We start from the raw sequence: 27,315 nt of genomic DNA, 5'->3' as shown, positions 1-27,315 counted from the left end.
CCCAGCTGGGTCTAACCTCTCCCATGAGATACTCTGATATTTCCAGACAACATCACGATTCTGAGAGGGGAAACTGAGGCACGCAGGGAAGTAACACACCAAGGTCACTTAGTTAATTGGTGGCAGGATCCCAACGGCAGCCTGCCGCTTCTTCTGACTGCAAGCGGAGGGGAATTGATTCCAGCCAAGTCCCTCGGTAGGCATGGGGACTGCAGAGAGGTTCAGCAGGGGAAGATTTCCTGTAAGACGGGAAGTTTTCCTCCTGCTGTGCCCTGCTCTCCTCGCTCTGGTCCGGCTCCGGGAGGCAATCCAAGTGCTACATATCTTTAATTATTAAGCAATCACCCATTGTAGTTACTTATGTGCTGCGGAGCCTCCAGGATGTTCCTGCCAGCAGTACCAGGGCGTAAAGCATCCCTTGATGCTTCCTCCGCCGCGGCTGAATCACCCGCCTCCATTAACTGACATCCACCACAGCTCTGCACACAAATACATCCCCCTGGTCACCCCCCTTTCCTCCGCCAGCGGCCCCCCTCCTCCCCATCCTCACCGAGCCCCTGGGAGCACTCCTGGCCACTGCTAACGATTGCAAAGCAGTTCCAGGAAGGCGGACAGAGGTGCGAGCTCATCCATCATGGCCCAGAAGGAACCATCAGGCTGGGGAGCATCCTGCAAATCAGCAGATTGCGGCAGCTCAGAGGAAGGGTCTGAGAAAAACTTCCTCATCCTTTCCTCATGCTTGTCGGCTGGACTTGCATTAAATCCTCTTTTCTTGCCCCACGAATCCTGAGTAACCCTAAATTGCCAGTCACCAGCTGGTCTGTGTAGGCTCTGGGGCATGCCAACAAGGAGAAAACTGCAATGGTTGTTGCAGAGGAAGGCCCTCCACCAGCAGCATGGTTAGCCCATGTCTTGCGGCCAAGATGGCCAAGACTTCCTAAATAGACCCAGTGTCACTTGCAGAAAAGATTTGTTGGACAAGGAAGCAGCTCAGGATGGGGTGGCTCTTGGCGAAGCCCCAAGTCAAGGTGAACTTTCTCTGTGCTGGTGGTATCAGCTTTTCAGAAAGCTGTAGCCATGGTGGTGCCATTCTCTTAAGTATAAGGGATCGGATTGTCCAAGCAGGGAGCCCAAATAGGTAAGATGCTCCGAGAGGGTGTAGCAACACACCCTGGCCTCTGGCCACCATTTTTGGCACAATCTGAGATCATTTCAAAAGCACACCATCCCCTTTCATCTACCTGCTGATAAACATCTCTCCCTCCTCCTCTCCATCCCCTAAATCTCTCGAGCACAGAGTTAGTGTGAAAGATGCTGTGGTTAGAGCATGGGAGGGAGACTCCTGTCCACAGTTACATGTGTCCCAGATACCACTGTCATTGTACATCCCCCGTGACCGTTGCTGGCCTCACACCATGCTGATCTCCTCCTCATCTCCAACAAGAGCTGTGGAGCAAAGCAGTTTTCAGCAGCCCAGGGCAAGGTGAATCCCTCGCCTTCGACTTCCTCAGAGCTCATGCTTGCCAGAAGAGCTGAGCAAATATTTTTCATGGAGCATCAGAAAAATGCTGTTTGGGCAAACTCTGAAAGCTTCCAGGAAGCACAGAGTGGAGCAGCAATTGCAAAGGAAAAGTCTTCAGAGGTTTGCAGGTAAACGGGAAAGTCTGGGTTTGGTTTATTTATTATCCCAGCATGAAGCATTGACACAAACTTGATTCACTTTTGGCTTTGAGATAGTAAACCTGCCTGTTTCCAGGAGGCATTGTGCTGTTCCCATATTCACAGATTCTGCAGATTTCCCAGATTCGGGGAATGCAAGTTTTAATCTTGCTTAAACACTGTTTCTGAAATGTCAGTGTTTTCGGAGGGTCCAAATTCCTCTTCCCATGCTTTGAGCAGGCAGGGATACACAAGAGGATGGAAGAACATGGATTTACCCTGCCATGCCAAGCTTTTTGGTCCGCTGTTCAAGTGCATGAGGTAGTTCAGGAAAAGGTGTGAGATAAGGATCACAGTACAGCAAAGATTTTCTAGATACTCCCAGACTCCACCATGTGCTCCAGGGCTTCCTAAACCAGAGGTGAGTTGCTGTGTTGAAAACACAGAGGGCTGTAGTCCAACTTTGCATTGCTCCCATTGGCTCCAGTTTCACTAGGGAATTAGGCCAGAACTGAGTGATTTTAACCCCAAAAAGAGGACAGCACCCTCCATTTCCAATGTCTGTAGCGTATGGATGACTACACCAAAACATACTGGCCATGCACAAAGCAGAAGTCCACATCCCAGCAAAGCAAAAAAGGGGTACAGGCTGACAGCGACGGGCTTTACTGCTGCTTTACAGCTGAAGAGGTTTGAATCGAGACATTGCTCTTCAAATCCCTTTCAATAAATAGGGTGGGTTTTGATTGCAGCACACTGGTTTTGCAAGGTCTTCAGCAAATGTGAGGCGATCTCAGTGTTACTGACCTGGAATTCATTCATCATTTTTTCTTCCCTGGCCAAAGAGATCTGCCCCTAAACAATCCTCTTTATCAGGTAAATGCTCGATATTTTACACTACATCAAGTTAATCCCAGCCATGATGCCAATCAGACTCTCACTTTGGAAAAAAAAAATTCTTTTGGTGAGCTTTTAACTTTCTGTCTTTTGGTGCCATCAGGCAGCTTAGATGGTCTCTGCTTATGCCCATGGCAGGGGGCAGGGGGGTTGGAACTAGATTATTTTTATGGTCCCTTGCAACCCAAACCATTCTGAGTCTATGATTCTATGCAGAAGGATAAGAGTCAGTTCCAAACAGACGCCATCACCTGGACTTTGATGGACCCCATGGAGATGAATACAGCTCTCCTATCTCCAGTGCTGAGAATCATAGAATCATAGAGTGAGGTTATTAATTTTCCAGTACAACAGTGGTGAAGTACCGCTCGGGCTGATGGTGCAGTTGATAACTGGTCAACGTCATCAGTGACCTGGATGGAGATGCATCTTCCACAAGCTTGTGGGTAACAGTGAATTAGGTGGGGAGCCTGGCACAATGAATGGCAGAGCCTTGGTCTAGCGGGACCCTGAAAAGGGATGGGACAACAGGAACACCATGAAGGTCAACAAGAAGGTGTGCAAAGCTGTGCTGGTGTTGGAGTGACACCAGACTGAACTGACTGGAAAAGAGCTGAGAACTGGCTGGGAACCAAGCAGTTGAGCAGCCATGGTGCTATGGGGTGAGAGCTGATGCCAAGTTGAACGTGAGCCAGCAGTCATTCTCATCCCAAACAGGGCAAAACACATACAGGACTACAGACTCCAGAGAATCTTCCCACCAGACAGTCTATAATCGCACTGGTCACCCAAATCTTAAGCAGCACTGGGTTCCACCACTCACTGCCTGGTCTGGACCTCATGGACCTGCAGGATTGCAGCTTTTCTCCTCTGGCCTGAGCCCGGAGAACAGCCTGGGGTCACTGCATGGAAAAGATCCTCATTAATGTCCCATAGGCAGGGCATGAGGCTCATCTCCCAAAGAGATTTCCTTGAAAGCACACAACCGGAAGCAGTCCACCCCTGGTCACGCAGCTCAGCACAGCTCTCCTCCCTGTGATGTGGAAAGATTTGCTTTATATTTAATGAGGTGGGGAGTACTAATGAAACCTTGGCCAGACAGGAGTTTTGGCAGCAGCAAGTACAGCATCCTATAGCTCAACTCCCTGTGGTGGGTGTCTGCTTGTCCATCATTGGATGAGGTGCGTGGATGGAGCTGCAAGCTTTGTTCATCTAGACGGGAGAATAACTGAGAAGACGGGAGGCAAGCCCTGGAGCATGGCCAGGGCAGTGGGAACCCAGGAACAAGGAGGGATCAGGCGATACCAGGAGATTGCTCTGTCATTCCTTTGCAGGCCACCCAGCAAGTGTCACTCCTGACCCAAGTGACCTGATGGCTCCCCAGAAACATGTAGGGAAGGAAAAGGCTCTCTTTGTTCCAAAAAGGCAGGTTGCAAAGAAAGTTGGTGAGCCTACAAAAGGATTTACTAAAAAATGGACACAGTTGAGGAGGACAAAATAGGAACCAAACTATGGACTCTCAATTCCCAGGTCATAGCAAGAAATTGTCCTCAGATGGTTTCATATCCTGCCTTATGCTGCATCCTACATGGACAAGAGGAGCCTGATCCGCAGAGCCATTTGTGGGGATGTTAGCATCCCCCTCAAACAAGGGCAGCGAGGTTCAGTGAAGCAGTCACATGCTGACACAACCGTTGCTTTTCAGCCAAACTTCTCTCCAGAAAAACAACCCTGGAGAAGAAGTCCTATGGGTGAGGAACTGCAAAGGGACCTGCCAGTGTCGTATCTAAAAACTGAATCATCCACCTGCCCAGGCACAGCTGAGTGGAAAGACATCCAAAAACCTGAGAGCTTACAAGGTCCCATTGATGTCCACCAACTTTGCCATTTTCTGGCTTTGCCAGACAGTCTTTAAGGACAACGTGTTCCTCCCACTGGTTTCTACACAGGAGCTCACCATTGCCATCATCACCGAAAAGGTGGGAAAAACAGGGTTCAAGGATGGGAAGCAACTTGACCAAGAACTCCCACAGCAGAGCCAGCAAGGAAACTGTCATGTCCCAAATCCTGTGCCCTTATTCCCTGTCTATCCTTGCCTTTACTGCAGAATTGTGTTTTAACGTGCCTGTACAGAAACCACCCCCAGGAGTCCTTCTGGCTCTCTGCAGGCTTGATTAGCTAGAGCTGTATTTCTAAGGGCTTCGTTGGACTTCTCCAGCTCAGGAGGGAGCTCAGACCACTCCACAGCCTCAAACAACTTCTTGATGTTAAATTCTCCAATCTCCCAGCGCTGAATCCACCTTGAAATTGGTCTCAAAACTTCTCTTTGCAAGCAGTCAGGAAGGGAGCTTAGGAGGAGGAGGGGAGGTGGAAGGGAAAAGAAATTAGATACATTTGCTGCAAGAAGAAGAATTAAAAGGAAAAATTCAGCTTGGGAGTGGAATAATGGAACTGTGTCTGGGAAATGCGTTGTTGTGAAGGAGCGGTGAGGAGAGGTAACCACGGGGAACAGGCATTGGAAATACGCTGGCAGCGGTGGGAGGACTCCAGGAGTGTCACTGGCAGCAGCAAATTGAGCATCCTTCCCAGGTCAGCCCTGGCCAAAGTGAAAAGCCAGGGTCCAAGGGAGAGGCTCTGATAGGGCGTCCTGGTAGGGGGAATGCAGAGATACAGGAGAGATTTAACCACAACAATAAGAAATATTAAAAAGCTATTTTCCCACTGTGTGTGCATCTGGTGAACGCTTCCCATGGAGAGGGTCACAACCTATACCTGGGTTGAGGGCTAGTCCTATGTCAAGCTCAAGGGACAAGGATTCTGCAAAATGGCAGGGGGAAGAGACAGGATTTTATCGAAACTGGTTATTTTCTTCTAGCATAACTCTGCCCATCACTGAAGGAGTCACTTTTGTCTCTTTCCACAGAGGAACAAGCACTGGAACAGGCTGCCCAGAGAAGTGATGGAGTCTCCATCTCTGGAGACATTCAAAACCCACCTGGACGCATTCCTGTCCAGCCTGCTCTAGGTGAATCTGCTTTGGCAGGGGGGTTGGACTAGATGATCTCCAGAGGTTCCTTCCAACCTGTGGAAGGTTCCTACCATTCTGTGATTCTGTGATTCTGTGATTCTGTGAACAAGAGCACCATCCCCTTAAAATCAGAGCTTGATAGCTGGGGAATCATAGAATCATAGAATGTTTTGGGTTGGAAGGGACCTTAAAGAGCACCTAGACCAAACCCCCTGCCATGGGGAGGGATACTAGACCAGATGGAGGATTCTCTTCCGATAGGACTCAGAGACACCAATGCCACTGCCAGACTATGGCTTTCCTCAGGTCTCCTTGCAAAACCCTGGCAGAGAGGTGGATTAGCAACACCTTCAAAGCTGGAAATTTATTCTTCATCCAGCCCTGCTTGAAGGCAGGGAAAACGCCAAATTTCTCTGTTCCCTAAGAGGGTGGTTTACAAATCTTCTTTCAGGATATATGAACTGATTTGAGGTGATAATTGAAAGGATCTAAGTCCAGTTAGTGGCTGGATACCAGCACTGCCAGGTTTTCATTGCCCACCTCAAATCATCCTTTTCGGGTGAAAGGCTGTTTCTCCCTTCTCTTTTCTCCCCTTACCTCCCCCTCATCTACTCTAAGCTTGACAGGGACAGGTCAGTCAGTCCGTCATTGCTAATCTTTGGATACTTTTAGTGTCACTCTAATGACAGCACACCTCTCTGCAGAGCCACCGAGCCACCGCAATAAAAGCCTCTTAAGGGCAGCAGCCCCTCTGAGCAAAGTGGCTTGCCCGCTGCCAGGGCCCTTCCTTCCCCCTGGAAATGGCATCTAGACAATTAGCCCTGCGGCCCGTGACAAGAATCGGATGCGAAACCTTCCACTTTTTGATGCATTAAAGCCCTTTGCAGGAAGTGCTCAGAAGTGCACCGCTCGCCCCCTTCACCTGCCCTCCCACCCCTGCCTGCTCCCACCCTTCCTCTCCACGCTGGGGACTGAGCAGCTCAAGGGATGCTCTCGGGAGCACCCAGTGTGGTTTGGCTTATTCCCCCCCCACACTCCCTCTCTCTTTTATGGATGCTGAGGGCATATTTCCACTCTGTTAGGCTATTAGGGCTCTGTGGTGCATCAGGATGGCTTTGCCATAGGACCCCAGGCTTAGCCATGGCTTGCTGTAAAAGACCCAGGTGAGTTCCCAGCAGCTTTATCTAAATTGGTAAATTCAAGGGTGCCCAGCCAGCACTTTGGATGCAGTTGCTCTGTTATACAGGGTTAAATAATGTAAAATCATCCATTTCTTGCCCATTGGCCTTGGGAGCAGGAACTGGGAATGTTTAATTTTAATAGAGAGATAGTTTTTATGGCTGCCAGCCCCAAACCAGATTTTCTTGCCCCTCCCCGTTCACAAGGAAAACGGAGTCAGATGGCAACCAGGGGACATCACAAGGCAATGCTCTCTTCCAAGCCCCTGTCTTCATTGAGTTTTGCCTGTTTCAGTGCTTGGTTTTCCCCCCTGTCATCAGCCATACATGTGAGTGAGAGGGCAGCACCCTCTTGGATGGGACATGAACCACACAGCATGGTATCTCTGTGTCTGGGGTGAAAATCTAGGGCTTCCAGCCAGTTGTCCGAGCCCCGCTCTATCCTGTGCCCTCTGGTACCTCCTCAAGGGAGCCAGAGTGTCATTTCCCACCCGAAGTGGCTGCAGAGCTATGCTGCCGCACTGGTAAAGATTTGATGAATGAAGTGTGCAATACTATTAATAATAAATAAGCTTGTCTGTTGGTTTAGAGGATTTTGTTCTGCTGCAGGGCTCATCAAGGCATCCATTGGGAACTGCTGCATTCGGAGGCAGCATCGCATCCCTAGACCATTAAGCCATCTCCGTAGCAGTGTACAATACATTCTTTTGCTTCAGATGTCGTGTGTTGGTACAGCCCCTGGACCCCAGTTCTCAGCATCATGGGATGGAGGAAGGCAGCATGAGCTCTGCCACAACTCATCAGCAGCACAGCTCTCACAATGTTTCCCCTCACTTCACCAAATTTGGGTTTGCAAGGTAAAAGGTTGATAGCTCAGTATGGTTCTGTTCAGCTCAGCAATTCGGTTGCGTTCAGAGAAATGCACCCTGGGGAAGGTGAGATGTGTTATTCCCATGCCCTGGCACATGTCCCAGGCAGTGTAGGGATGAAGTCAGCGGGCTGCCAGGGGCAGATGGGTGTGCTGAGAGCTGTAGGCAGCCAGCATGAGCTGGAGTGTGGATGAACCAGAACCAAGAGGCAGCAAGTCACCAGGAGTCAGGAAGGGCACAGTGGGAAGCTGGGATTGCATGATGCAGCCCCAGCCATTTTGGGGTTTGCAACTGACTGTGCAACTCACTCACTTGACTTCATGCAAGCCCTTGGGTATGTCTCAGGCACTCCCATTAAAAAGAAATTTCACCAATCCTCTCGAGTCAGTGGGGCTATGACTGTATTAGAAATCAGGCAGTGATTCAGGCAGTGGAATCCAAACACCATTAAATTGTCAGTGCAGTCCCTGGGCACCTGTGGACCAGCCCAATTAGTTGCCCCCCAAAATGATTCACAAAGACAGTTCTGCAATCTTCATGGGTCAAGAGGCCATTGCAAATAGTCACAGAATCGTAGAATCATTTAAGTTAGGGGAGACCCTTAAGAGGCAACTGTTAACCTAACACTGCCAAAACCATCACTAAACCATGTCCTTCAGCACTCCATCTACATGCCTTTTAAATACCTCCAGGGATGATGACTCAACCACTTCCCTGGGCAGCCTCTTCCAATGCTTGACAACCCTTTTGGTGAAGGCATTTTTCTGAAGATCTAATCTAAACCTCCCCTGGCACAACTTGAGGCCGTCTCCTCTCTTCCTATCACTCGTTACTTGGGAAAAGAGAGGAACCTCCACCTCGCTACATCCTCCTTTCAGGTAGTTGTAGAGAATGATAAGGAGTCCCCTCCACAGCTTTCTTTTTGTCCAGGCTAAACACCCCCAGCTCCCTCAGACACTCCTCATAAGACTTGTGCTCCAGACCCCTCACCTGCTTCCTTGACCTTCTCTGGACATGCTCCAGCACCTCAATGTCTTTCTTGTAGTGAGGGGCGCAAAATGAACACAGTATTCCAGGTGCGGCCTCACCAGTGCCGAGTACAAACGGATGATCACTTTCCTCGTCCTGCTGGCCACATTTCTGATACAAACCAGGATGATAGTGGCCCCCTTGGTCACCTGGGCACACTGCTTTCTGAGGACCCCAAGGATCCCAGGCAGGAAGCTGTCCCTGGAAGCTGAGAGAGGCAAAGCTGCGATTCAACTTGTTGCAGAAGCCTTCTTGGGCATCTCCAGATGTAGCTACTCTTCTCAATAACTTTTTTCAATAATTCTTCTCAATAAATTCTTGGGAAGCATTGCCTGTTGCTGCAGGAGAAAAATACCAATGATCGTTCCTCAGTGACAAATGCCATGAAATCACCTTTTCCTAAGCTGAAAAAGAAGACTTCCAAGCAAAATCAGGAGAAAATGAAGAGGAACCCTTCTGATAGCTGAGTAGATCCCCTTCCTCCTTCCCATGTTTTGAGCAAGCAAGTGGGGAGAGTCATCTTCTTCCTAGTTACCATCATTCTCTTCTTGGCAGAGAGGAAAGGCTCAGGGAGAACACCTGGAAGGGGGTCCTACACCAGAGTCCTGACAGCCTGCTTTGTGGGACTGGAGGAACCCTAGAAGCCATAGAGGCAATGAGGCTGATGGAGGATGGACTCTGAGAGCTGGGGGGTGGGGCTGGCTGGGGGGTGACAGTGAAACACCAGCACAGGGCCAGGTAGACAAAAACACAAGGGCTCTTGTTACACTGGTGTATGAAAATCCTCAAGCCCCAGAAACCACCCTGGTTGCCCCACACATTAGAGACCTTATCACTTAACTACCTGAAAGGAGGCTGTAGAGGGGTGAGGGTCGGCCTCTTCTCCCAAGGAACAGGCAATAGGAAGAGAGGAAATGGCCTCAAGTTGTGCCAGGGGAGGTTTAGACAGGATATTAGGAAAAATTTCTTCCCCGAAAGGGTTATAAAGCATTGGAACAGGCTGCTCAGGGAAGTGGTTGAGGCACCATCCCTGGAGGTATTTAAAAGACGTGTAGACATAGTGCTTAGAGATATAGTTTAGATTAGTGATGATTTTTTTCAGAGTTAGGTTGAAGGTTGGACTAGATGATCTGAAAGGTCCCTTCCAACCCAGGCAATTCTATGATTCTATGATTCTATGTGTCCGCATCCCACATCCCCAGCCGAGCTCCTGGCAGCACATCCAGGAAATAACCAAATTTCCTTGGATCCTGCGTCTTTCTCCAGCTCTTTCTGCATGGTGTGTCTCAAGTACAGTCAATTAGAGCCATGGATCAATTAAGCATTAACGGGAAAGGAAGATAAATTACTCAAATGGGCAATCCCAGGGTCCGGAAGGGAAAATTCGCTGGTGTTGATTCATGCGGACTCTCCTCTTTTTCAGGCCTGACCGGATGCTCCTTTTGCTCTGAGCACAAGGCCTCGCACAGGTATGAGGTGCCATGCAGTCTGCAGTGGGGTTGTTTTTCCCTTTAGATGTTTCACTGGGATTACACAGGGAGACACGCTCACATAGTGCTCAATTCCTTCTCTCCCCTCCTCTCCCTCATCCTCCCCAACAGCTTTTTGGCTTGGGAAAAGCTTTGCAAAGTGAAAAGAAGCTGAACTCCTCCCTGCCTTTCCTACCCAAGAAAGCAAGGTTTTGAAGACGTGCATCCACAATGCCTCAAGCCAGTGAAAGCCCAGACAAAGGAGTGCGTGTGTGTGTGTACTTCTGTGTATTTGCATGTGGATATTACCAATCCTGACCTGGATGGAGTGAGTCGGTTCGCACATTTGGATTTGCCCTTCCCTAGTAGCTGGAAGATTAAGTAAGTGGTCTGCTGGAGGTCTGGGCTGCATAGGGAAGAGTGTGGCCAGCAGGTCAAGGGATTTCATTCTCACCCTCTGCTCTGCACTGGTGAGACCGCAACTGGAATACTGTGTCCAGCTCTGGGCTCCCCGGTTCAAGAGAGACAGGGAACTACTGGACACAGTCCAGCGTAGGGCAACAAAGATGATTGAGGGACTGGAGCATCTCCCTTATGAGGAAAGCCTGAAAGAGCTGGGACTCTTTAGGCTGGAGAAGAGAAGGCTGGGGGGAGACCTTATTAATGTTGACAAGTATCTAAAGGGTGGGTTTAAGGAGGACGGAGCCAGGCTCTTTTCAGGGGTTTCCAGTAACAGGACGAGGGGTAACGGGCACAAGCTGGAACATGGGAAGTTCCAAACAAATATGAGAAGAAACTTCTTTACAGTGAGAGTGACAGAGCACTGGAACAGGCTGCCCAGGGAGGTTGTGGAGTCCCCTTTTCTGGAGACTTTCAAGACCCGCCTGGATGCAGTCCTGAGTAATGTGCTCTAGGCAATCCTGCTTTAGCAGGGGAGTTGGACTAGATGATCTCTAGAAGTCCCTTCCAACTCTGAAAAATTCCGTGTTTCTGTATAAAGGAAAAGAAATCTCCCTTGAGAACTCCACTTATGGCACAAATCTCTGTGCTTAGCTGCCTTTTCCCACATCGTGGCTCCCAGACCATCCCTTTCTATACACTTGTGTGGCACTCAATCACCCCTCCATGCCTGTGCACAGAGCCCCAAGCTCAGGGCAAGATGGGAGCACCATCTCCTGAAGCCTTGTAGGGCCAAATTTGAACCCATAACTGAGCTACATCACTTTCAACAAGGTGTCAGGGGACACTTTTGAGTCTCTCATAACACCCACTCCTGAGCTGGGGCAGTTTCAGATCATGTTTTTCTATGGAAGGTCCCAAATTTAGTCCCAAATTTATTCACAAGATACAGGGGATGTAAAAGGTCCCTGGCATTTAATATTTTGTGGTTTTATTTATTGCATTTGTCTCCACATCTGTCTTGTTTGGGAGTGCCTGGACACTGATAATTTGCAATGAAAGACAAAGCAATGAAAGGAAAATCCTGTGTCTCTTCCTGCTTCATCCTTGCTTTTCCATTCCCTTAAACCTCCCCAAACCCTGCTTATACCAGCTGTGAACATACAGAAACTCTTCCTTCCCCTCCACACTCCTCCTCCTCTCTCCCCGCCTCCGGCTGCTTGAGAAATTCAAACCTTCTTCCTATTAGGAAGAAAAAAGGGTGTGCTATCAGGTTGAAAGGGAAAGCGGAGGAATGGGTTAAAGAGATTTAAATTGGAGTTTTATGGATATTTCTCTCTCTTCTTTGTGAACACACTAAACTTTTCATTCGTTAAAAACCAAGAGGACAGGAATGGGAAAGGAAAGGATAGAAGGGAAAGAGAAAGTGGGGGGAAAAAAAAGCTCTCAGATATTCATGTGTGACACAGCTCAGGGAGGTGAGACGTGCAGCTGATTTGCTTAATGCTGACAGGTCTTTCTTCTTATTGGAAAGAAAACACAGCGGGGATCCTAAAATGTGCCGTGTAAAGGTCCATGGCAGGAGCATTTCCAATCTTCCGTGGTGACGCTGCGGGCCAGGTATTCACACAGGCACATCAGGAGAAAATAACACAAAAAGTTCTTCAGTAGACTCCCATTAACCCGCTGACTATGGTAATGTTGAGCGTAATGCTGCTCCAAAGCGCCCGGCGCTCCTGCTCTAGCCGGCACAAGGATGTGTGCGTGTTGGTGTGTGTGCGTCGATGTGTGTGCCAGCCTGCCCAAGTGGGGCTGATAAAAGAGAGTGGGGGGGAGAAAAAAGGGAGAAAGTGGAATACCAAAGCAGGGTGGGGGGAAGGATGGAGAGAAAGCAAAGACAAAGAGAGAGGGAGGGAATCTGAAAGAGGAGAGACAAAATGAAGGTGAGAGTTAGGATGGAGCATGCTCCCCATGCAGTCCTGCTCACTACTGGGCTCCCGTATGGGGTTGCTGAAGGCTCACCCAAGGAGGTGTCTCCCAGAAGAGGGCAGGGGGAGAACCTGGGCATTTGGGAGGTAGGATTCCTTGTGGGATCCACCAGCCCATCTCTTCCCAGTACCCTGGGTTGCTGTGACTCCCTCCCAGGGGAGAAACACCCTCTGGCCAGCCTGATTGTGCTGCCTGTCTCCTCCAATGAGCAGATGGCTTGTCCTGAGGGATTGCATGTTCGCCTTTCCTTGCGTCAGCTCAGCAGACAGTGGGACGTGTCAGGGCAACATCATGCACAACACACAAGCTGACACAGCTGATGGCCCCTGATGCTGGGATGTCTGAGATGCTCTACAAATAAAGACAAGACTCAAGGACAACCTCCCAGCTGCACAGAATCACAGAATGATATAGGGGTAGGAAGGGACCCCTGGAGATCACCCAGTCCAACCCCTCTGCCAGAGCAGGGTCACCTTAGAGCAGGTTGCACAGGAACACGTCCAGGCAGGTTTGGAATGTCTCCAGGAACAGAGAGTCCACCACCTCGCTGGGCAGCCTCTTCCAGTGCTCTGCCACCCTCAAAGTCAAGAAGTTCCTCCTCATGTTGAGGTGGAACTTCCTATGTTCAAGTTTGTCCCTGTTACCCCTTGTCCTGTCTCCAAGCACCACTGAAAAGAGCCTGGCCCCATCCTCCTGACACCCACCCTTTAAGTATTTATAAGCATTGATAAGATCCCCCCTCAGTCTTCTCTTTTCCAGACTAAAAAGAGCCAAATCCCTCAGCCTTTCTTCATAAGAGAGATGTTCCAGTCCCCTAATCATCTTTGTAGGTCTTTGCTGTACCGTCTGCAGCAGTTCCCTGTCCTTGAACTGCAGAGCCCAGAACTGGACACAGTACTCCAGGTCTGCAGACAAGGCCATAGTGATGGCTGGTATGTCATCTATCCAAGGGGAACCTCCTCCCCACAGTTCTCCTCTCCATACCTGTTGGCACTATGTCTCACTTGTGACAAAAGCTGGGGCAGACCTTTATGAAAAGTCATAAGAACAGATGCATACATGACTGAACAACAAAGTCACAATTGGCTGGTGAGAAGAGATAGTGGAGGAGGAGAAGAAGAAACTTAGAAGCAGGATGGTTACCTGCAACGAACAGGAGTCAGGGGGATCAAGGATTAAGGCAAACCTGAAAAGGTGGTGAGGTTTGGAGCTGGGAGCCATATGGTGGTGAGCACAATTTGAAGGCACAGTGCAAGCTGGAGGTTTTTCTGAATGGCTGGGCAACACAGCAGGAATGGTAATAATGTTGAGGGAACAGTTTGCAGCTCCCAGTGTAGGGTCAGCACCTTCATCATGTATCAACCACTTAATCTCTCTGCTCTGAGTGATGAGAAAGGGGTAGGTAATAGGTCCCATCACAGCATGTTGCAAAAGCAGCACTTGGGGACACCTTAGGGAAAAGGACCTGTCTTTTCTGGATCTACCAAAGAAACAGAAGCATCAGAGCTGCTTCATGGGACTCATCTCATACCCAATGTGTGAATGTCACTTCTATAGCATCATCATCTGAGCCAGGCATCCTGAGGTCCTTTTTTTGCTTCATAACTAGCCCCGAAAAGTGAAGTTTGGGGTATAGTTCTTCTTATCCTAAAGTGAACCTTGTTCAGACAAATCTTCCCTACCTGTCATTGACTGTCCCACCTCTTGTACAGTCACATATGCAAAGTGAAGGAACTCTTTCAGTCCCACACTCCTGCAGCTCCTGCATACAGGGTCCAGGACACACAGGCCTTTGGGCAGGTGGCATTCAGATGCCACAAAGACAGGATCCATGAAGGACCCAGGAATCAGGTGCATGGCATGGCCTTGAATTAGCAACTGGGGGGTCTGTACAGACCAGGACAAGCAAGAGGTGCCATGGTGCAACTGGAAGTTGTACCAGCAAAGGAGTGCTGTGGTGGAGCCCATATTTGGCCCCACATTATCTCATACATTGAGGGTACAAGACAAATGGAGCAGAAAAGTCAAGAATATCCCTTCTAACTTTAAGAGACAGCCTTGGATAGCCCCGTTTCTGGATGCCACTGTGCAGTTGCAACCACTGATGATCCCCTGATTTTACAAACACTTTTGGGTCCCAGAGTTGGGCCAGATCTGCCCAGGGAGCACACAGCTGCGATTAGCAAACGTAACCAGCTACAGCCAGACGTGGATGTACATGTTGCTCCTTTCCACACTCCGCTGTGCTAAAGCATTGTTTTTTCCAGCAGAACCAAGGGGGGAACATCTTGGGCCACAGGTCAGAGCTGCTCTTTCTTTCTGCTGAAATCTGTAAGCAGATTTCACTTCACGCTGGTGTCCATCTGAGAGGTAAAGATGTGGTTGGGGGTGGCTAGAGCACTTTTCCTTTCATCACTAAAGTGCATGCCACAGAGAAATCAGGACACAAACCACATTGACTGCCCTGGTTTTATCCCCACTGACCACAAAGGGGTGGTAGGCATATGGGTCACCTGCAGGTTGCTGAAGGTAAATAAGGAATGTCCTACCTGTTTCCCTTTCTGCCAATGATTCATTTCTCCATGCCTTAGTTTTCTATACCACTAAAAAGGGGGTTATGGTGTTGATCTCCTTCCTCCAGTGCTTGGAGATCAACTGATGAGAAGCGTTGATGGTGGTTCCAACTTGACAGCTATGCAGAGGATTAATAAGTGAGAATTCAGCATTCAGACATGTGGTCATGGGGCCCTTCCCAGCTGCTTGGTTAATGCTTCCCAAGTTGTTTGTGTCAGTCATTTAATCCTTCAAAACCCAGTCAGAGGTCCAACAGTAGAGTCATGCCTTTCTGAGAAAGTCTTGCAAGAAGCATCAAAAGCCCATGTCTACCATCCACCCTGGTCCTTGTTGGCCACAGTCCTCATCACTGTCAACTTCTCTGGCTTCTGCACATGGAGATATCCTAAAACAGCAGTTTTAATCAGCTGATGTTCCTTGTGCAGCTCACAGAAATGTTCCCCATCCTAACATCCTCATCCCAGCCTGCCTTGGGACCACAGCGTAAAACAACCCCATTCCAGAAGACAACCTATCCTTCTCCAAGACATGCAGGTCACCTCCCAAGGACTTTAGGGCTTCACCACTCCAAACTCCACCTTGAAAATATTTCTCTATAGTCATACATCAACCAACATGGGGCTGGAAATCAGAAAAGGCACATTGCCATCACTCAACTAATACGATGTAGTGCTGTATGATGGGGAGATGGTCACTGTAGTGACCCTGCTTTCAGGACTGGGACACAATGGAGGTGAGAGGGAAGACAATGTGTCCAGCAGAGGCCACTGATATGGCCAGGGCTGGGGCACAGGACATAAGATGAAGGGCCAAGGACTGGGTTTGTTCACCAGAAGAAAACAGGCAAAGGGGAGATCATAGTGACATTTCCATATTCTTAACAAAAGAGTGTAGGGAAGACAGAGGCAGACTCACCTCAGAGGTGCACAGTGAGAGAACAAGAGGCAACAGGGACAAGTTGGAAAAAAATTCAAGGAATTTTTGCCAAGATGTGAGTCCCTCTTGTTTCCCTTTTGGGAAAGCCAAAGGTTTTCTTATATGTGGGACAGTCAAGAGCTTCCAAAAATTATTTTTTCCTTGGCATCCTCCAAGACTGCAGCTTCCTGATCCTGTTTTGGCCGTGGGCCTGCCCCATCCTTCCCCCCACAATCTCCGATAGACATCAGCTCTGCCTCTTCAACAGAGATGAGGTTCAGGGAGAAACACTCATGAAAACACTTCCCCCAGAAGTTAGTTTGTATTGGAAAATATTAGGTCCATTTAGTGCCACTGAAGCTCTTCCTTGGGGTGAATCTCACCAGACAGACATACGGGCAAGATGAAGGGAGGCACAGAGGGTTTCTCCACAGCATAATTCATTCCTGGAGCAGCCGTAGAGGTGTGATTTGCTCTGGGCTGCCTATACCTCATCTGCCCCGCAGGACAGAGGGGACACGGCCCATCAGTCCTTACAGGTATCCTTACAGTCTTCCTGGTTTCTAAGCGTGAAGACTGGGAGGGAGCAGGTGATTTTGCCGAGTGCCCTCATCCCCATGTCCTCCCCGTCTGCTGCAAGCACAGGAGTTCAACCTCCCTTCACTCACCCACCCACCAGTACCAACAGGCACAGAAGTGCCTCAGGAGAAGGACCTGGTCCCTCCGCTTTGCTCTTCTGCCTCCACCCACCACCATCCCTGCTCCCACCCCACTGCAGAGGAACTGGGGTTGCTCCCACCCCACCACCATGGACTCACTCTCTGGCTGCATCCTTGGTGTGTCCCCCCCGCCCCAGCTTGTGACCCTCTCTTTTGCTATCACGCTGGCAGTGAATGGGTGCTTCTGGGCAGCCCTCTGCATCCTGTGCCAAAGGGAGGGTAATGCCCCTCTCGGCTCTCTCCTCCCTCCTCCTCCTGGGTAAAGCAGAGTCCCGTGTGGAAACAAGCTTCGCTCCTCTCTCTTTTCTTCCCCTTTTCTCTCCTCCCTTCTCCATCACGCCAGTTGTTTCATCCTTTGAGAACTCTCTGCCTCTCCCTATGGGACCCACTTTAAAAAACAAGGGGAGGGGGGGCAGGGGGGAGATGGAAAGAAAACTCCATTGTCTTGTCAAAGGGAATAAGTGAAAAGTTGCAAGTGTCTCTCTGCAGGTTTTGGCTCCTGTGTGTTCTCCTTTCAAACCCTGCCAGCCTCAGGGGCTGTCATTTCGCCTTCATCTCAACGGATCGACCCGTGGTTTCCCACCGCTCCCCCTCCCCAGCATCAATGAGCGTGGAGCTGCCAGGCTTTTCACGGCCACCGCCAGCTTGATCCTATTGACAGGTCTCTTCTCTTTGCTTCCCTTTCAAAGCAGGGCTCGGGGTCCCTTCCTTCCTCCCTTCTTTTTCCCTTCCTCCCCTCCCTCTCTTTCTTTTCCCAATTTTTCTTCTTCTCAGAGGTGTGCCGCTGAGGTGCTGCTGTGCAATGACTTGACAAGGCCACACGCGGCGGAGCCTGGGCCCAATTATAAACCCCTCTTAAAGAGCGGCCTTCGTTTAGGGAGCGAGATTGGAGCTGTCAGAATATTAACGAGCTCTTGCCGGCGGCATGGCATCCAGCAGCGGCGTGGAGGGCCCGCATGCTGGCATCAAGGTGTGTAGGGTGGAGGGATGCATGCACCAGACCAGGGTGACACCCTGGGCAAGAGTTTCCAGGGGCGGGGATGCTGGTGTGCAACCGGTGTGCCAGGCATGGTGTTGGCTAAACCATTTTATCCCAGCCAGGCTGGATGGGTTTGTGTGTGGGGCCACCATGGATCTGCCTCCCTCCCCCCACCCCCGGCTTCCACCAGGCATCACCCGACCATGGGGAGGCAGCGTGGTCTTATGGTTAGAGCAGGCAAGAGCAGTTCTGTTACCGACTCTGAAGGTGGCCTTGGGGCTTGTCCCCTGGGTGGAACAGGGCTTCCCAGGGTGCTGGGGAGTCACCCTCCCACCACCCTTCCTCATCTCTGCAGAGAGGAGGGGATTTTTTGGACAATCAGCAGCAAAGTGGTTATGTGGTCTCCCATGACTGGCATTCATCCAGCATTGCTGTGGGTGATTACAAGGATTAGCCCCAAAGCCAATTAAAGCCTCAAAGGAGAATGAGACAAGAAGTAGGTCTGGAAAGATCTCCCCTGTCCCCTGGAGTGACATGTGGGTGCCCACCTACACCACAACCATGTTGACAAACACGTGTGACCAAAGGAGAGCACATACATGCAGCCGTCTGTCAACACATGCAAATACATGCATCCAAATAGCAGACATGTCCACAAGCACACTCAAGCCAGCACATGCTTAAGTAGATAAACTGCAAACACAACTACAGCCCTGACAAACAGCTGCGCGCAGGTGTGTCTATGCATCTACACAGAGCTGGAAATCCAGAGAAGTACGCATCACGTAGCCCCTGCTCAGTGTGAGCAAACAGGCTCGCACAGACACACCTCCATGGACACAACATCGCACGTGTTCCTTTGCAAACATGCACTGAGACCTACAAAGGGTCCCAAGTCACATCTGTCACCCACTGTCCACCTACAAGGTCCCTCCTGTCCTTCTCACATTGCTAAGACACCTATGGAGTGCAAGGGTTGTGGGCATGCAGGGGAGTGTCTGTTGAGACCCACGCAAGTTATTTTACTTGAACCTTTGCCTAGGGGCCTCCATCCAGAGGTGAATCCCATCCCCTTGGAGAAGGAGGTGACTGTGGAAAAGAGGTAGTGTGGGGAGGAGATGCAGAACCCCATCAATGAATTCAGGTATCTAGAAGTCAGGTAGGATGATGGTATGCAGGGAAAATGGCACACAGGGAGGGGCAAAGGTGTAGGTGTCTGAGTTTGTGCATGCATTGGCTGGACTACAGATTCCCCATTGGTGGTGACAGGCCCCACGGGGCTAATAATCTCTCTAGTTTCCTTCCATACACAGGCCAAGACATCCTATGTTGTTAGATGGGAAGACACTAGTCCTTGTTATACAGCCCAGGATGCCCTCTTTGCAGCCAGAGCACACTCCAAGCTCGTGATGAGCTCTCTGTCCCCCATGACCACTGGGGCCTTTTCCACAGAGCAGCTCCCCAACCATTAATTTTGGCCACATTTTGGCAAGGGAAGTTCTGGTTTCAGGGATGTAACTTTTCCAGATGATCCTCACTAGCTCTGCTCACCCGTGCCCAGCTGTCAGCCTGGTCCTAGCCAAAGGCTGCATTGCAGCCTATCAACTAGCCCTGCACACCTCTGCTTACACTGCTTAGGCAGGGAATGGAGCCCTTGAAACTTCTACAGTGTCTGTAGATGGAAAAGAAAGTCTTTATTTAAGTTGGGCTTCTCACAATAATACTCAAAAGGCTCATGGATGCCACAGAATTTGCTTTGAAGACCCTGCCAGGCCCTGGTAGGGTCAGAGAAGGCCTAGCACACCAGCTGAGCATCTTCCTGGGCCCCATTTAGCTTACCATGGGACTCAGGCTGTGCAAGACCTGGGTCTCACTCATGGCACCCAGTAAGCCCTGACAACTAGCGGGGTCTTGCATTCATTGCTTGCATGTTTGCTGGATCCAATGAATCCTGCCAACCACCCATGCACAAGTTGTGTGTATCACTGTGGCATCTCTCCTGGGGTATGTACTGTATCAGCCCTCTCTATTCCTACCACACATGACCCAGTTCTGGCCAGTTTAATCCAGGAGGTGCCAGCCTCTATGTGTGCTCTTGCACTCCTATCCACCCTGCATGTGGTGATGCCCATTCCATGTCAGCAGAGTACCCTGTGCATAGAACTACCCATTTTTGCCACACGTGTTGTATGCCAAGCCTGTCAAACCTCTCTCCATGGTGCAGATACCATTTAGGGTCCCTATGGGATCCAGTGCCTGTAGTGCCCTGGGATGCAGAGCTGCCTTGCAGAGTCCTGGTGGCTGGTGACCCCTGTCTGGGCAGAGGCCATTGCTCCACCTCCTTGCATTGCATCTTTCCCTCCTGCTACCTCTCAGCACACACAAGGCCTCCTGAGGTCCCTTCCAACCTGAGTTATCCCATGATCCATGTTTTCCTTCCCTGCCTTGGGGCTTAACAAAGTCTCTCAAAGCAGATGCCAAAAAAACCTGCATGCAACTCCTTCCCAAATCATTTGGGGCAGGAAATAGGGAAAGGATGAGGACAGGGAGATGTAACACTTGGATGCAGGCCCGTGCACAACTGTGCTGGTAGAACAGGTGCCCTTGGAAGTAGAGACCTCTCACTTTGCTAGAGGACAGGTGCCACGAATCAGGTATCAGGAGGTAAGAGCTTTCGACCACAGTGGCCTTTGGCTTGTCTCCAAGTTTGGGGCCAGTTTCACAGAAAGGAGCCTCCACCTCTGAGCTTCATTATGTTCCTGGGCATCCCAGCCCAGGCAGTCTCTTTCCTTCTGTGAGCTTGTTGCACTCCCGATCCCTTCATTTAGGACCTAGCAGGGACCCCTAGACCTCTGTCTCCTCAGCCTCAAACCTTCCTATCTCCCCTTCCAACCATCCTCCCCCTCATCTCCTCCTCCATCTGCAGGGTATCTCTGTAGAAAGAGAAAAGGACCCAAACCCACCAAAACCATCATCAAACTAGCAATGGACAGAGCTACAACCCACCCAAGAACCCCTATAGTAACAGCCACAGTGGAAAGACTTTCTATACCATCGATAATAACAAACACGTCTAAAATGAATGTGAAAATCTCTTCAGCAATAAGGAGAGCTGGAATCCAATGAGAATAATCAAGGAAGTTCACAGAGCACCAAGGCCCCAAGGACTGAAAGCTCGTAAGACTGAGTGCACTGCAGCAGAATTTAATAGCCAGGCATATACAGACTGGCAAGGTATGGTGAGACAGATAATAATTTTATCATACCTTCACCAGAGAAAACAGGTGGATTTTCACATAAGTGCTTCTTCAGATCTGCAAGAGAGGGAGAAACTGTCAGCTTGGTAAAAAATTGCATTGAGCGCAGTGGATTTATGTTGATCAGCTGGAGATTCTGAGAGGAAAAGACAGACCAGAGGGGATGTTAGTTAGGACAGAGGGAGGAAAGAGGTGCACATAAAGCCCATGGATCACTAAGGAGTTAGCACCTGAGGGGGTGCGGGAAAACTGTAGTGCAGCATTAAACCCATGTTGTTCATAAATCCATAGTGCCTGGTACAGAGCAGCTCCTAATCCTGAATTGCTCTTTGACAAAAGTGTTTAACAGGTCTGCCTCAAGGGTCAGGACCAAGACATCAGAAGCTGTTGGGAAGCGTTTCCCAGCTGGGAACTTATCAGACAGCAGTGCTGTGGTCCACAGTGATCATCTCCTCTCACTGGCTTTGTTTCCATGAAAGCACCCAATGCATTATTTTAGGGGCAGTGTGTTGCATCCTTGGACGGGCACAGCCTCTGGGTCGGAAGCTTCTGGAGGATGGAAGGTTTATTACTTCTTACCTTTGCATAGGATATAGAAAATCATTCTGCAGCCCGGGGATGGGAGGCTTCCACAGGTACGTGTGCTCCTACACAAGTCCTTACTCAGCTTGTAGCAGCCACTGTAAGAGCTGTCAGGGACCCACATCATCCCTCGTAATGTAGTAGCTCCCATGGTAGAGTAGAGTAGAGTGGAGTGGAATAGAATAATATTGTCCCAAGAGCAAGCAGGAAAGGCCTAAGAAGTTCAAAAGGACAAACTTTTAATGTCTTTATTAATTCTCCTATTAATATAAGATAATAGCTAATAACATTAGCCAAAAAAAAGTTATACTGAAGGGATGTTGCCTCCTGCATTATCAACCAGTAAGACCAGCCTCTCCAAAAGCTATTGCTCTTACCCCACCACTTTGTCCCCATTAAACTCAGCCAGGCTCTTCCACAGGCACATCTGAATTCTCCACTGGGAGCACTCAGATTCTCTGCCTGACTCGAAGGATCTGCTCCACCTCCTCTGACAGATTTCAAGAGAGAAAATCAGGGATGAGCGTCTACCACACAGCCATGTTTCCCACCTCAAAAGTCCCCCTGAGCTACTCAGGAGCCTGCAGCACCCTCTGTCACTGCAATGATGTGGTGCGTGGCTCCAGGTGATGAACACCTCTGAGGATGCACTGTGTGGGTCACAAGCACCGAGAAAGCCCCAAAATCCATGGAGCAGCTCCTTCCCAACACTGCCAGCACATTTAGAGCTCTGCACGGAGGCTGAAAGCCAGCCTCCAGCTGGGCTAATGGCATTCAGCAATTGCCTGCCAACATGAGAGACTGTAAGGAAGCAGGAAAAGGCACTTATCTACGTGTCGGAGATGGATTCACCCCACCAGTTCCTGCAGGGATACCAGTCCTCTCCATACATGCTGGGAAACAGGCTTTCCCCCTAAATGACTGCAAACTCCTTGGTGCATGTAGGCGTTACATGAGTCACTGCTGGGGGAAAGCAAAGCTGGTGCGTATCTGCTGCCCAAGGCTGGTCTCAGGGCAGGGAAGGAGGTTGTAAACCAACAGGTGATTCAAGGTCTCGGTGTGAGTTAGTTGTGCAAAAGTCTTCATCAGGCACCCCTGGGTAGTTATGTCCCTGGATATCTCAGGGTGACAATGTCTCACCCCGAATTACACAGCAACTGCACGCTCAGAGACTCATCCCTTGCAGCAAAGAATGAGAAAGGTCTGACTCCCAGGAAGGTTGGAGAAGAAAGGGGAGATCGGACCCAAGCAAAAGCAATCACAATATCCACGGGGAACCAACAGTAGGGACCGGCTGATGATGGAAGGGGGAGCAAGTTCCCCAAAATACCCACACAGAGGGTTGTGCATAGCTCTTAGGGCCAGATAGTCCTTTGCAGGCTTTTTAATCCAATTTGGACCATGCTGTTGCTGTCATCAGTTCCCACCTTCTGAGCTCCGCAAAGGTGGCCGGTGGCTGGGGCAGGCACGGTGCTTGCCAGACCTTCTGACGCTGCTCGGGGCCGCAGGACATTGAAACATTAAGGGACCAAAGTGTGATGCCGTGACACGTTACACGCTCGGCGTTGCTGCCCGGGAGCTTTGGGGACTGTTGATGCAGCGTGACAGCAGATTTCACCCCCCTGCTAACCAAGTCCAGCACGTTTGGGTCAGTAAAACTCCCCCTCAGAAAAGGACCATGTCAGGAGAGCAGAGGCAGTCCAGCCCTTCTCCTCACTCCTTTTCTGGAGGTAAATCAGCAAGGCTATCAAATCCGAGTGCCCTCCATTTGATAACTAGTGACAGACATATTTGTAAAGAGCCAAAGCTTCTGTCAACGTGTTTTGGAAGCTGGTGGCCATCGGTGATGGGGTCGCTCAGTATGGGGCAGGCAGGGTGAGGGGATGCACCATGCACAGCTTCAAGGCAGCATCTCTCCCCTGCCCATCTGCATGCTCCGGAGAAGAAGGGAGGGGGAGAGAGAGACCTGCAGCCCCCGCCCCGCCAGCTCAGCGCTTTTGTGTTTTTCTTGTCAGGGGAAAAAAAAAAAAAAAAAGAATAAAAAGCCCCTTTTTGTTGTGTTTCTTTTTTTGTTTGCTAATTTATTGTTTTGTCCTCAGCTCGTGCTTCTTGAAATCCCTTGTTCTTGATGCTCATTAAAATATTTTCAGCGTGCGCGGGCTCAGTTAGTTGCTGCTACGCGCTTTTTGTATTTATTTTTCTCTCCTCCCCAGACCCCCCCGCTACACAACCCCGCGGTCAAAACGTCCCTGTGTTTTCCATGCGCTTATTACCCAGAGAATCAAGGCTCCTTAGCAATTTTCGAGTCACTCCAAAGCAATCAATTATGCATCAAATGACTTTTTGATTCTTTACCTTGTGAGAGGAGAGATGGAAGAAGAGGCTGCCTTTTTATTCTTTTTCCCCTCCTCTATATTATTATTATTTTTATTATTATTCCCCTCTCTTCTTCTCCCTCTCTCCCTTTCTGTGCTCGAATGGGTCTGCCTGCTGGCATCAGGATTATGACATGATCAAATGGCTTGCTCTTAATTGGCAACAGCTCCAAGATGGAAAGAAGACAGAAAGATTAAAAAGGAAAGGCCACGGGAGCTGGAGACCTTGTGTACGGCTCTAGCAGCTTGTTGCCGTGTCAGGTGAGGTGGGAGGCCAGGGCTGAGCCGAAGGGGATCCAGGCACTTTGGTGTAAGGGTGATTGGGCAGCTGGATGGGGACAGACAGATGAGGACAGCCATGAGGACGATGGAAAAGGAGAGGGGTCACTCATGATGCTACAGCCAAGGAGGGTCTATGTGCAGAGCGCTCTTCTCCCCATCCTGAGCTGGCCCAGCTTCACCTGCACCCATGAGTTCAGAGAAAGCAAGTGACCTGGGGACAACGTGCCAACAGCACATTTCCTCCAAAGTCAGCTGTGAGGATCTCAGACATGGGAACAAGTTGCCCAGAGAGGCTGTGGAATCTCCATCCTCAGAGATACAAAGTCCACATCATTTACCTCCCCTGAGTTGAGCATGTTCTCCAAGTAACATCCCCCAAAACTTCAACACAGGCCTTCCTATTTAACCCTCAAAATGGACTCCCTGTTCAGCAAAGATCTACCAAGGGAATTTCCTCTGTCTCCAGGAAACAAGAGATGTTCTGGAAGGTGCAGAGGTCAAAGCCAGTAGGATTGTCCTGGGCATAAGCTCTTCTCCCCCTCTCTCAGTTTAAAAGCTGGTGTGCCTCAGTGACAAGGACATCCAAGTACTCACCTTCAGGTGGGGCTGCAGTGCAAGAGTCACAGCAGGGAAGAGGCAGAAATGGGATCTAACACATCTCAAAGGGTTTCTCCAGCAAGGTGCACAGTCCTGGACTGTTAGAGGTCCCAGGCAAGATTTATCCATGTCCTGCTCTGAAAGCTCCTCACATCACAGCCACGAGCAGCACCATCAGCAGGTCACAGTATTTTACCTGCAGACCCTGAGATTGCAGAAGACCCTGTGTGTGTCCCTTATGAGCGGGCAGCAGGATCCACATCTTTGACCCCTTTTCTTTCACAGTTGTATCCCTGGATCTGTTTGCCACAATTTGTGGCACCGACCTGTGCCATGCTGAGTGCATGGCTCTCCCCTGCTCTGAGTGGGAGATGCCCAGAACTGGGTTAAAACAGATGCGAAGGACAATACGCAGTTTAGAGTGCCTAAAGCAACTGTCCGTCTTCTCTCCATCCTTCCAGCTCCAGCCTTACACCTTCTGGGTCCAGTTCACATGATAGAGGTGATCATACTGGGATTATGCATTCGCCAGAACATATGAGCTGTTTATACTCCTAATAATAATAAAAAAAACCCACAAAATAAAAAACAGACAAACGTAAAAACAAAGCAAAAGCCCCTAAAACAAACAGAAAAGCAGGTTGTGTTAACTTGTGTTTTACCTCTAGACTTTCCCACCACAACCCAAAATGTTTTGAAATGCGATGTGCGCTGAACTGGGGGGTTTCCTCAAGTAAATAAACGTGATCTAAAAATACCCTTCTCCTCTCCTCTTGAAGGTGAGGCTTACAGAAGAGACAAGCATCCCCTAGCAGTGGAGCTCTCTACTCTTCAGAAGTGCTAGCTGTACAACACACGAAACTGCAGCTTCTTCCCAGCCCTTAAATGACCTGATGGGTATGATAAGTGTTGTACCCTGCCCCCATGGCCCCAAACATCCCTGAGGGAATCCCCCGCAATGAGACACAAGAGGCCATTCAGCCTCCATTGTCCATCTATTTCTATGGCTCCTCAATCAAGATGCTAACAAGCCAGCACAGGTGATGCCTCAGGCTGTGGATGTCCTTTGTAGGACACAATAAGGATCTGACTTAGATATGCCGCCTCCATCAGCAGCATCCCTTTCGGTAAAGAAAGCCAACTGCACCCTAAACTGCATTTGCAAGAGCTCAGCCAGCAGGGCAAGGGAAGTCATTAGTCGCCACAATGTGGCACTTAGGAGGACACTTCCGAAGTACTGTGCTCAGTTTCAGGGCCACGGTACAAGAAACGCAAAGTCCAATGGGGGTCACCCAGATGGGTTGGGGAGTGGAGCTCATGAAGTGAGCAGTGGTTGAGTGAGCTTGAATTGTTCAGCTAGAAAGAGGGAGGTGGAAGGAGAACCTAGTTGCAGTCTTCACTACCCAATAGAAGTTCATAAAGAAGATAAAGCCAAACTCTTCTCAGAGGTACCCAGAAAAAGGACAAAGTGGAGACAATCACAGGCTGCAGTAAGGGAAAATTTTCACCCTGGGGGTGGTCAGACCCTGGAAGAGGGGCCCTGGGGCTGTGAAATTTCCATCCCCAAGATCCTGAGTAGCCTGATCTAACTCTGAGGTTGGCCCTGCTTTGAGCAAGGGGTTGAACTAAAGATGCCAGCGCTCCCTTTTAACCTAAATTATTCCATGACTCTGATTTACCACTAGCTGGGCAGATCCCACTCAGGCTACAGTCAACTTACAGCACAAGGTCTTTGTTGGGAAGCAAACAGCAAGGGGAGAAAACACTCCTGTGGTCCCACATTCAGAGGTAGTTCTGACTGCCCAAAGACTGAGGGCACCATCGAGCTGGATTGTCCCTAGTCCTCAGCCGTTTTGGCAAAGCACAGCGCTCACTGCATCCCCTGCACCACATCAGTAACTCCAGGATGACGCAGGGCTCAGGGCAGAGCCAGCAGAGCATCCTTTGGCAGCCATAAATAGAAAGGAAGAAGCAGGCTGAAGGGATCACAAGCTACAGTTACTATTAGTGTGACATCTACAGCATCCAGATGCTCTCACTCAGCGTCTATAGGATCTGAAGAAGCAAACCAAAGGGATTAGCTCACTGATGAAATCTGTGGGTGATCGGGGTGGGCTAGGTAAGGTGAAGGAGACACAAGGTGAAGAGAGCAGTAGCAAAATCCAGCATGCAAACCATAAGGTTCTTTATAAGGGTCTGACACCAAGGGCCACACGGAGGACATATTAAGGAGAACATGTCCGTGGTTTTTTGATAGTATCAGACAAGAGCATTTCAATATCCCATGAGATTTGCACTACTCTCTGGCTGAGTGAACGCTGATCGAACGTATCACACAGAGACATTTCTTCCTGGGTGAAGATGCAAGCAGATTTTGGCTGAAATCAGCATGGAAAAGATCTGAGCACAGATCCCTTGGCTAAGTGAATGAACCTGGCTCATCAGGGGAAGGCACAAAATCGGTGAGACACTTGAGAACAGAGGAAAACAATGAGTGCCAATAGCGGGGTCCACATGC

The sequence above is a fragment of the Rissa tridactyla genome, chromosome 2 (genome assembly GCF_028500815.1).
Source record: "Rissa tridactyla isolate bRisTri1 chromosome 2, bRisTri1.patW.cur.20221130, whole genome shotgun sequence".
Taxonomy (NCBI): Eukaryota; Metazoa; Chordata; class Aves; order Charadriiformes; family Laridae; genus Rissa; species Rissa tridactyla.
This window is presented reverse-complemented; position numbering follows the sequence as displayed.